Source organism: Sturnira hondurensis, unplaced genomic scaffold (genome assembly GCF_014824575.4).
Source record: "Sturnira hondurensis isolate 20B ecotype Veracruz unplaced genomic scaffold, ASM1482457v3 Scaffold0025598, whole genome shotgun sequence".
NCBI classification, from domain to species: domain Eukaryota; kingdom Metazoa; phylum Chordata; class Mammalia; order Chiroptera; family Phyllostomidae; genus Sturnira; species Sturnira hondurensis.
The window spans coordinates 486,428-496,695 of NW_028098229.1; the positions used below are offsets into that span (position 1 = coordinate 486,428).

At 34.6% G+C, this 10,268-nt stretch overlaps 1 pseudogene; it reads left to right on the forward strand.

The window, feature by feature from the left end:
* The first annotated feature begins 7,985 nt into the window (after positions 1–7,985).
* Positions 7,986–8,788, forward strand: LOC118982718 (prostaglandin E synthase 3-like; annotated as a pseudogene).
* The last annotated feature ends 1,480 nt before the right edge of the window (positions 8,789–10,268 follow it).

Sequence of the window (10,268 nt, forward strand, 5' to 3'; positions counted from 1 at the left end):
GTCTTTTTTCTGTTTTCCCATACAACGTTTCAGTGGTTAAACAACTGTTTTCCTGTGCGATATTTCAATTGTTAAACGACTGTTAAAAATTCTTAATTCTATAAGTAGGTATTGAAGAAGATACTGGGAGAAAATAATCATGTGAATATGACATACTTTCTCTCCTATAGGAGATTATATTAGCTTGCACACTATTTCCTGCAATCCAAGCAGAGCATGGCTGCACAAAGGCAGTTATATCTTTCTATTTCTTCTTATATTAATTCTATCTGTGAGCATCCCATAATTTTGAATTACAGTTTAATATTCATTTATTGTTAGGATTATGATTAAAGTGCAATTAACATCTGATAAAGCCATGTCTACACTGATTCACTAAATCAAAATTTTGATGGTGCACTTTACTTTTATTATTTCTTTAATAACTAACTTCTGGTTAATCAAACAAGTTCTAAAATAAATCCGTGTAGGTAATTGATGATAATATTGAATTGACATTTTCTGTACACTTTTTTTAAGATTTTATTTATTTATCTTTAAAGGGAAAGGGAAGGAGAAAGGGAGAGAAATATCAATGTATGGTTGCCTCTTGTGCATCCCCTGCTGGGAACTGGCCTGCAACCCAGGTGTGTGCCCTGACTGGGAATCGAACCTCGATCCTTTGGTTTGCAGTTTGTGCTCAATTCACTGAGCTATGCCAGCCGGGGCTTCTGTAGTGATGCTTTTGCTTCTGCTTTTGAGTGATGTCATGATTTTGGTATTCATACCTCCTTTAGTGTCTTAATGTTTATAGTACCACCATGATTAATAAAATATTTTTATTATAAAAATGAGTAATTAAATGATTAATTATCATTAAAATGATTAATAAAATATATTTTGAAAAATACTTAAAATTAGCTATTACAAATAAACAATCTTCCCATAATTTACACATTGCTTTATCTTTCTGGTCTTAGTAATCATACACCTTCTTTTCTTATCCTTAAATTATTTTAAAAATATTTACTGAAACATTTCTTAAAAATTGTGTCTTTGAATAAAACATATAAAAATCCATTTATGTACAAGCTAATTTTTACTATAAGACCTTACCTTTTCAAGGGCAAGCTGATGAATCATTGATACTTCTTTTCATGAAACCTCCTAAATTGCAGATGATTTAGCTTCACTATATTTTTAATAATAAAAATTATAGAAAAATTGGATTTAAAATTTCTGAGAATAGTTTTGAGGATTGAATTACCTTTGGTCATTAGAGAGTCTAAAAAATACCAAATTGACCAGGTCAGATTTGATGGGTTTGGATTGTTGTACTTCATTACAGCCTATGGGCAGAAACTTAACGTGTTTCAAATGACCTTGCTCAAATGCGGTGAAGTATTTTAGGCCATTCAACATCCATAAGGTGACTGGTTATACTTGAACAGGGGTTCCAAGAGACTTGTTCAAGTTGAGTTGAAAACCTTCAATAGAGTTTTAAAAAGCAAACTGTACCTTGTAATGAGTTACTTGCTTCATGAACACTGCTGTTTGAATCAAATCAGGATGAGTCATTGCTTTGCCATCATGTCTCTGTCACTGCATTAATACATAGAAAGTTTTAAATGGCCTGCCATGATTTTCCCAACTTGGGCAAAGCCCATCTGGACATGCCCAGCCAGTCCTACCTATCTACAAATGTTCAGGCTTCCACATATGGACCACACAGCACATGTAAGACAGTCAAAATCTGTTAGTTGTGGGATGATCCGTCTGGTGTTTTCAACCATCTTCATAATTAATTAGATAGCTTCTGAATCAATAATTCAATGATCCAATTTGGTCTGTAATGTGACCAGGCTTTTCTGATGATTCATCTAGTTGTTTTTATTTTTAGGACCTAGTCAAAGAAATAGTGAAGTTTTGACTAGTGAAAGTGAATTTGAAAATTCTATGAATTTTCTCTAAAAATTCCTAGAACACAGCTATAAAAAATAATGCATACAAGCATAACTGTGCTAGTAATAAAGGTGGGGAGGCTTTAACTCAACAATTAAATGATTTATCATTCATATGTATTACTAATGCATTGACAATGCCATTCTATTTAAGATTGTTACATCTATATACAATTTTTCTACTATCTATCTATCATCTATCCAAAGAGGTGGTGGGAGAAAAATATGTGGAGAATAGAAACATGACAAACATTTTAACAAAATTGGGGGAAAATTTCTCTCTTTTTTAATAGTTCTAGTTTTTATTTTCATTTAAAAATTTTTATTGTATTTTTCCATTACTACTTAACCTTCTTAAGCTCCTCTCCCTCCTGCAATTACCACACTATTGTCCATGTCCATGAGTCCTTTTTTCTAAATTCCTCCACTCCCTAACCACCACTCCCTCCATAGTTGACATCCTGCTCTCTATGGGTCTGTATTATGTTTGTTAGTTCCGTTTGTTCATTAGAGTCCACATATGACTGAACTCATATGGTATTTGTCTTTCGCTTACTGGCTTATTTCACTTAGCGTAATGTTCTCTAGGCCCAACCATGCTGTTGGAAAAGGTAAAATTTTCTTCATTTTTACACCCAAGATGTATTCTATTGTGTAAATGTCACATAGTTGTTTTATCCATTCATCTACTGATAGACACTTGGGCTGCTGCCATACCTTGGAAACTGTAAGTAATGTTGTAATAAACATAGGAGTGTTTGTGTTTTTTCTAATTAGAGTTCTGTGTCTTTTTATATATTTCCAGAAGTGGAATCACTGGGCCAAAAGACAGTTCCATTTTTAATTTTTTGAGGTAACTCCATACTGCTTTCCACAGTGGCTGCACCAACCTGCATTCCCACCAACAGTGCAAAGGATTCCCCTTTCTCCACATCCTCACCAGCGCTTGTTATTTGTTGGTTTATTGATGATAGCCATTCTGACAGGTGTGAGGTGATATCTTGTTGTGGTTTTAATTTGCATTTCTCTGATAATTAGTAACATTCAGCATTTTTTCGTATGTCTATGTGCCATCTGCATGCCCTCTTTGGAGAAGTGTCTATTCAGGTCTTTTGCCCAATTTTTAAATTGAATTATTTGTTATTTTGGTGTTGAGTTTTATAACTTCTTTTTAAATTTTGGTATTGACTCCTTATCTGATGTATCAGCAAATATGTCCTTCTATTCTGTGGCTTGTATTTTTATTTTGTTGGTGGTTTCCTTTGCTGTGAAGAATATTTTAGTTTGAAGTAGTCCCCTTTATTAACTTTTTCTTTGTTTTCCTTGCCTGAGCAAATACATCAGATACAATATTTCTACAGGCAATGTCTGAGATTTTCCTGCCTATCTTTTCTTCTATGATTCTTATGGTTGTGGGTCTAACATTTAAGTATGTAATCCCATTTGAATTTATATGTGTTGAATAGGAAGGTGTCCTAGTTTCATTTTTTTTGCATAAAACCATCCAATGTTCCCAACATCATTTACTGAATAAACTATCTTTAGCCCATTGTATGTGCTTGATTTCTCTGTTGAATATTAAGTGACAATAAATGTGTGAATTTATTTCTGGCTCTCTGTTCTGTTCCAATGATCTATGTGTCTAATTTTATGCTAGTTCCATGCTGTTTTGATTACTGTGGACTTACAGTATAGTTTGATATTTAGGCAGTGTGATTCCTTCAACTTTGTTCTTCTTTTTGGAGATCATTATTCTTATGGGGGGCTTTTTGTGGTTCCACATGAATTTTTGAAATATTTGTTCTACTTCTGTGAAATACATCATTGGAATCTTGATAGGAATTACATTGAATATATAGATCGCTTTGGGTAGCATGACATTTTAATGATGTTAATTATTTCTATCCATGAACATGGTATGCACTTCCACTTACTTGCATCTTCTTTAATTTCTTTCCTCAGTGTCTTAAAGTGTTTTGAGTACAGCTCTTTTACATCCTTAGTTGGACATATTCTTAGGTATTTTATTCTTTTTGAAGCAATTGTGAATGGGATTATTTTCTTAATTTCCCATTTTGACATATTATTATTGGCATATAAAAATGCAACTGATTTCTGGACATTGATTTTGTATTCCAATACTTTGCTGAGTTAATTTATCAGTTTTAGTGGTTTCTTGGCAGAATCTTTAGGGTTTTCTGTGTACAACATCATTGAATCTGCAAGTAATGACAGTTTTACTTCTTCTTTTCTAGTTTTAATGCTTTGATTTCTTCCTGTCTGATTGCTATGGCTAGGACATCCGGTATTATGTTGAATAAGAAAGGTGAAAGCAGACATCCACATCTCATCCCTGATCTTAAGAGGAATGATTGTTGTTTTTGCCTGTTGAGTATGTTTACATGGTGTATCACTTTTATTGATATTTGAATGTTGTATCAACCTTGCTGTTTTGGAATAAATACTACTTCTTCATGGTGTATGAGTTTTTGATGCATTGTTGTATTCAGTTTGCTAATATTTGTTGAGGGTTTTAGCATCTGTGTTCATCAGGAGTATTGCCCTATAATTTTTTTTGTAGTGTATTTATCTGGTCTGGAATTAGGGTAATTCTGACCTTGTGAAATGAGCTTGGGAGTCCTCCCTCCTCTTGAATTTTTGAAGTGGTATGAAGAGAAGAAGTGTTCATTTTTCTCAGAATGTTTGCTAAAATTCACTTGTGAAACTATCCAATCCAGGGCTTTTGTTTGTAGTAGTTTTTTTAATGCTGCTTCAGTTTCACTAGGTGTAATCTGTCTATTCAGATCCCCTGATTCTTCCTGGTATAGTTTTGGAAGATTGTATGCTTCTAGAACTTATGCTTTTAACCAGGATGTCCAGATTGTCCAGATTGTTGGCATATAGTTGTTTATAATATTTTTTTGCAATCAGTTTTGTATATGTGGTCACTTGTTATTTCTCCTCTTTTATTTCTGATTTTGTTTATTTGGGTCCTTTCTATTTTTTTTTTGATGAGTCTGATTTAAGGTTTTTCTTAGTTATCTGTTCAAAAAATGAGTTATTTGTTCTTGGATTCGTGGGTCTTTTGTATTATTTTTTTAGACTCTTATTTAATTCTGCTCTGATCTTTATTATTTTCTTCCTTCCACTCACTTTGGATTTTGTTTATGGTTCATTCTCATGTGTTTTTAAGTGTAAAGTTAGATTGTTAATTTTGACTTTTTCTTGTATCTGGAGATAGGCCTCTAATGCTATGAATTTCATTCTCAGGATTGCTTTTCTTGTATCGCACAGATTTCGGATTGTTATGTTTTCATTTTCATTTATTTCAAGGTATCTTTTGATTTTTCCCTTGATCTCATTGCTGACTCATTCATTGTTTAATAACATGTTGTTTAGCCTTCATGTCCTTGCCTGTTTTTCTATGTTCTTGTGATTAATTTCTAGTTTCATAGCATTATGGGCAGAGAATATGTTTAATATAATTTCAATCTTATTAAATTCATTGAGCTTAGTTTTGTGTACTAAGATGTGGTCTATTCTCAAAAACATTCTATGCGCATTTGAAAAGTATGTTTATTCTGCTTCTTTGGGGTGAAATTCTATGAAGATATCAATTAAATCCATTTGATGTAGTATGTCTTTTAAGGCTGCTTCCTTCTTGTTGATTTTCTATCTGGAAGATTCATCCATCAAAGTCAATGGGGTGTTAAAATTTCTGATTATTATTGTATTTCTATCAATCATACTTAGCTACTTCAATGTTGGGTGCATAAATGTTTACTAGGGTTATATACTCTTGTTGGTTAGTTCCCTTTATCATTATGTAGTGTCTTTCTTTGTCTCTTACTGTAGCCTGATTTTAAAGTCTATTTTATCAAATATAAGTATTGCTACCCCAGATTTTTTTCCCTTTCCATTTGCATGTAATATCATTTTCCATCCTTTTACCTTTAGTCTGTGTATATCTATCAATTTGATGTGGGTTTCTTATCCATCCAGCTCTCCCATGTCTTTTGGTTGTAGTATATAAATCATTTACATTTAAGGTGTTTATTGATAGGTACTTGCCATTGATATTTATTGCCATTTTAATATTCAAACAATTTTCCTCTGTTTTTCTTTCTTTTTTTTTGTTCTTAAAGGAAGCCCTTTAACATTCATTGCAGTACTGGTTTGGTATTAACAAACTCCCTTAGTTTTTTCTTATCTAGGAAGCTCTTTATTTCTCCTTCAATTTTAATTGATAGTCTTGCTGGATAAGTAGCCTTGGTTGTAGGTCCTTGCTTTTCATCACCTTAAATATTTTATGCTAATCCCTTCTGGCCTGAAATGTTTCTGTTGAGAAATTAGATGACAGTGTAATTGGTGCTCTCTTTTTAGCAACTGCTTTTCCCTTTTGGCTTTTGTGATTCTCTCTTTGTCTTAAGCATTCTCATTTTAATTACGATAGGTCTTGGTGTAGGCCATTTTAGATCCATCTTATTTGGATCTCTGAACTTCTTGGACTTATGTGTCTTTTTCTTTCCCCAGATTAAGGATGTTTTCCATTATTATTTCTTCAGATAGGTTCTTGATTCATTTGCTCACTCTCTTCTTCTGTATTTTCATGATGTGGATGTTGTTATGCTTCAAGTTTTCCCAAAGGCTTGTTACACTCTTCTCATGAAAGTTTTTTTTTTTTTTTGCTGCTCTGCTTGGGTGCTTTTTTCTACCTTATCTTCCGAATCACTGATTTAATCCTCTGCTTCATCTAACATACTATTTAATCCTTCCAGCATATTATTTATTTCGGATATTGAATTCTTTATTTCTTATTGGTCCTTTTTTTGGTTTCTATGTCTTTTTCTATACAGTTTAGTATCCTTATAATCATTTCTCTAAAATCTATATCTGATCAATTGCTTGTCTGCCTTTCCTTTAGTTCTTCTTCTGGAGGATTTTCTTGTTCTTTCATTTGGGGCTTGTTTCTTTGTCTTCACATGTTAGATGCTTCTTTGTATTTGTTTCCATGTATTAGGTAGATCTGCAAAGACTCTGGTACAGACCTTTGTCAGACGTTCTCTGTGACTGGCCCTGGGCAAACTGGAGCTATCAGTGATTCTCAGCTTGTGACTCCCTCTGCTGAGCCTGGGTTGTGCAGAAAGAACCAGGCTACATACCAAGGCTAGGTTTTATCAGCACCAGACCCAGGGAAAGACACCTAAAGTCTCAAAGTTCCCAGAGTTCCACCTCTGCCTTTATCACTGGTGTAACCTCCAGCTGTACTCAGCAGCCTGTCTTAAGCTCCACAGGTTGGGGTGAGAGGGATTCTTGTGGGTGGGACTATTGCTTTCCCTCCGGCTGATATCACTTGGAGTGGAGTAGTCTACTTGAAATGATGGCTTCTGCAACATAGGAATAACCCAGCACAGGGATTCTGGTGGTTGATCCTTCAGCTCTCTCCTCTAGCTACCTACCCTAGTTTCTTTTCACACATCTCTAGTCTACTCTGTCCTCACTCTGCCAGAGCCCAAGGTAAGTGGCTGCAAATGAAATTTTGTGCATTGACCCCATAAGGAGTTGTCTGCATTTTTAACTGTCTCTTCTTGGCAGACAAAAACCATCCTGCTTTTCATAGCTGGATGTTATTTATTTTTTTCATGGATCTTGTGCAGTATGCTGGGGAGCCCAGCTTGAGATTGAGACCCATAGTTTTCAGGTGAAGCTCCATTGAAATAACCCCACTGGCCACTGAACTATCCTTCTGAAACTTCAGCTTCCACATATGAAAGCTCAACCAGCCCTTCCTCAGCCTCTCAGCACTCCCTACCAGTCTTGTTGTAGTGAAGTGGTTTCTTCTGTGTGTCCTTGGTTATAAGACCTCTCTGGCTAGTGTTCAGTTGGTTATTCAGGATAATTTTTCTTTAATTTAGTGATAATTCCAGTTTGGTCCTTGGAGGTGGTTAGTGTAGCTTTCACCAGGTGTATTCCTGATACCCAGGTTGAGCCCACACCTGCCATTGTTGCATGGTGGAAGTAAGAAGTGGACATGTGGGTTAGTAAATGCCAAAGTTGCCACCAAAGAGGAGTCCACTGCCCAGCAGATGCCACCAGAGAGGCCTCCCAACCATTCACCCATCCCCTTGCCCAGATCACAATGCAGCTGCTTCTGCAAAGTGGTATAATCAAAAGGAATATGTCTTCATCGGATTTGTGTTGAGGACAGTAAAGATGTTAATGTAAATTTTTAAAAATCCAAACTTATGTTAGCTTGTCTTAGAGGAAGTAATTATTTTAAACACCTAAATAAAATTGATCTTTTTTAAATTTTTTTTAAAATTTTATTTATTTATCTTTAAAGGGGAAGGGAAGGAGAGAGGAAGAGAAACATCAATGTATGGTTGCTTCTCATGCATCCCCTGCTGGGAACTGGTCCCTGCCAGGAACTGGCCTGCAACCCAGGCATGTGCCCTGACTGGGAATCGAACCTCGATCATCTGGTTTGCAGGCCCATGCTCAATCCACTGAGCTACACCAGCCAGGGCTCTAAAATTGATCTTTTTAACTGTCTTAATCCAAATGATTCCAAGCATAAAAGAGTGGGCAGATATATTTTATGTTGTTTATGAAAAGGAGAATCTGGCTAGTGATGGAAAAGTTAAAGAACAGAAAGGGCAGAGCTTAATTGGCTTAGTGTAGTCTTCAATAATTGTAAAGACTGGAAAGATGATTGAGATAAAGATATGTAATTTTGATTATTTCTCTGAGATTATGAACAACATAGGTGGTGATGAGGATGTAGATTTACCAGAGTAGATGATGACTCACAAGACACTGATGATGAAAAAATGCCAGATCTGGAGTAAGAAGTGTTGGTGACACTAAATTTTGAGAAAGAAAAATAACTTTTCTCCAAGGTTTAATAATTGAAAGAATTCCTGAGTTGATAGCTCTAAAAACAAATGCTTTTAAAGGTAGCATTTGCTTCCTTTAACCCATTTTTCAACTAGTTTTCTTAAAGGCCTCACTAAGGATTGATACATACCATTGTATGGGGCAATTTTAAGTCAGCTAAGGCAATGAGCTTATGCATGAACACTTCCTAGATTACCATGATGCTGTGAGGTCATAGGCAGTTGATAGAGCAGTTGTGATAAATAAAAAGTTTTCATCTAAATCTCCTTTGCTTCATAACATAGATACAGACATTATAGGAAGCTCTTGGATTACAGAGAGATAACTTCTAAATTTTAGAACAGGGATTCAAACTGGCTGAAACAAACTGGTTGATACCTTAAACTGGTAACCTTTTGTTTCTGGGGTTTATTCTTCAAGATTATTCCACTAAAGTTTTATTTTTCAAAAAATTTACTTCGGCCTTGGCTGTTGTAGCTCAGTGGACTGAGCGTGGGCCTGTGAACCAGATGATTGTGGTTTGATTTCCAGTCAGGGCACATGCTTGGGTTGCAGGCCAGTTCCCAGCAGGGGACGCATGAGAGGCAACCATACATTGATATTTCTCTCCTTCTCTCCTTCCCTTCCCCTCTAAAGATAAATAAATAAAATCTTAAAAAAAAGTTTACATCACATTATTGAACATAACTATTCCAAATGTATCTTAGCTAATAATGAACACTGTAACTTAGATGGTCTTTGAAGCCTGTACATGTGGTAGGCATTGTTTGACCTTTGAACTTTTACATTTTTCAGCATGGAGAATGAAGAAGCCTGAACATTGTTGCTTGAGAGTCTGTACATTTAAGAGCAAATTCGTATTTTCACAGTCAATATGGCAAATAAATGAAAAAATGTTAATACATTATTGGATTTATTATTTTTTATTTTTCGATCCAGCTTCTACCAGGGCTATAAAATCCTAATTTATGTTCATGACAGTGAGGATTGTTTTTAATACCTACATTCTTTCTAATGAACTGTTGGAAGACTTAAAAAATAAAAGTACAAATATATTTATATATCTCAAAGAATATACTCCCTAGTACAATACTTTCTCTGTACTACCATTTTGCAGCCTAAAGTCCAAGACCTAAAGAAGTCAAATGTTAAATTTTATATTAAAATATCTATACATATATAATCAAAGAAAAAGATAAATTATTTTGAAATGCTTGACAATAATTCAGAGTACCCATTCATGGAAAAAATTTTGGAAACTAGAAATTTTCAAAAACTTCTTAAACTGATTAGAAATATATATATATACATACCACTATGTATATACAAAACATTAGAAGCACTCTTTTTAAAGTCAGGAATGAGACAAGAGTGCCACTAAGTCTACTTCTATTTACTATAACACTATATAATCCTGATAATGAGACTCAG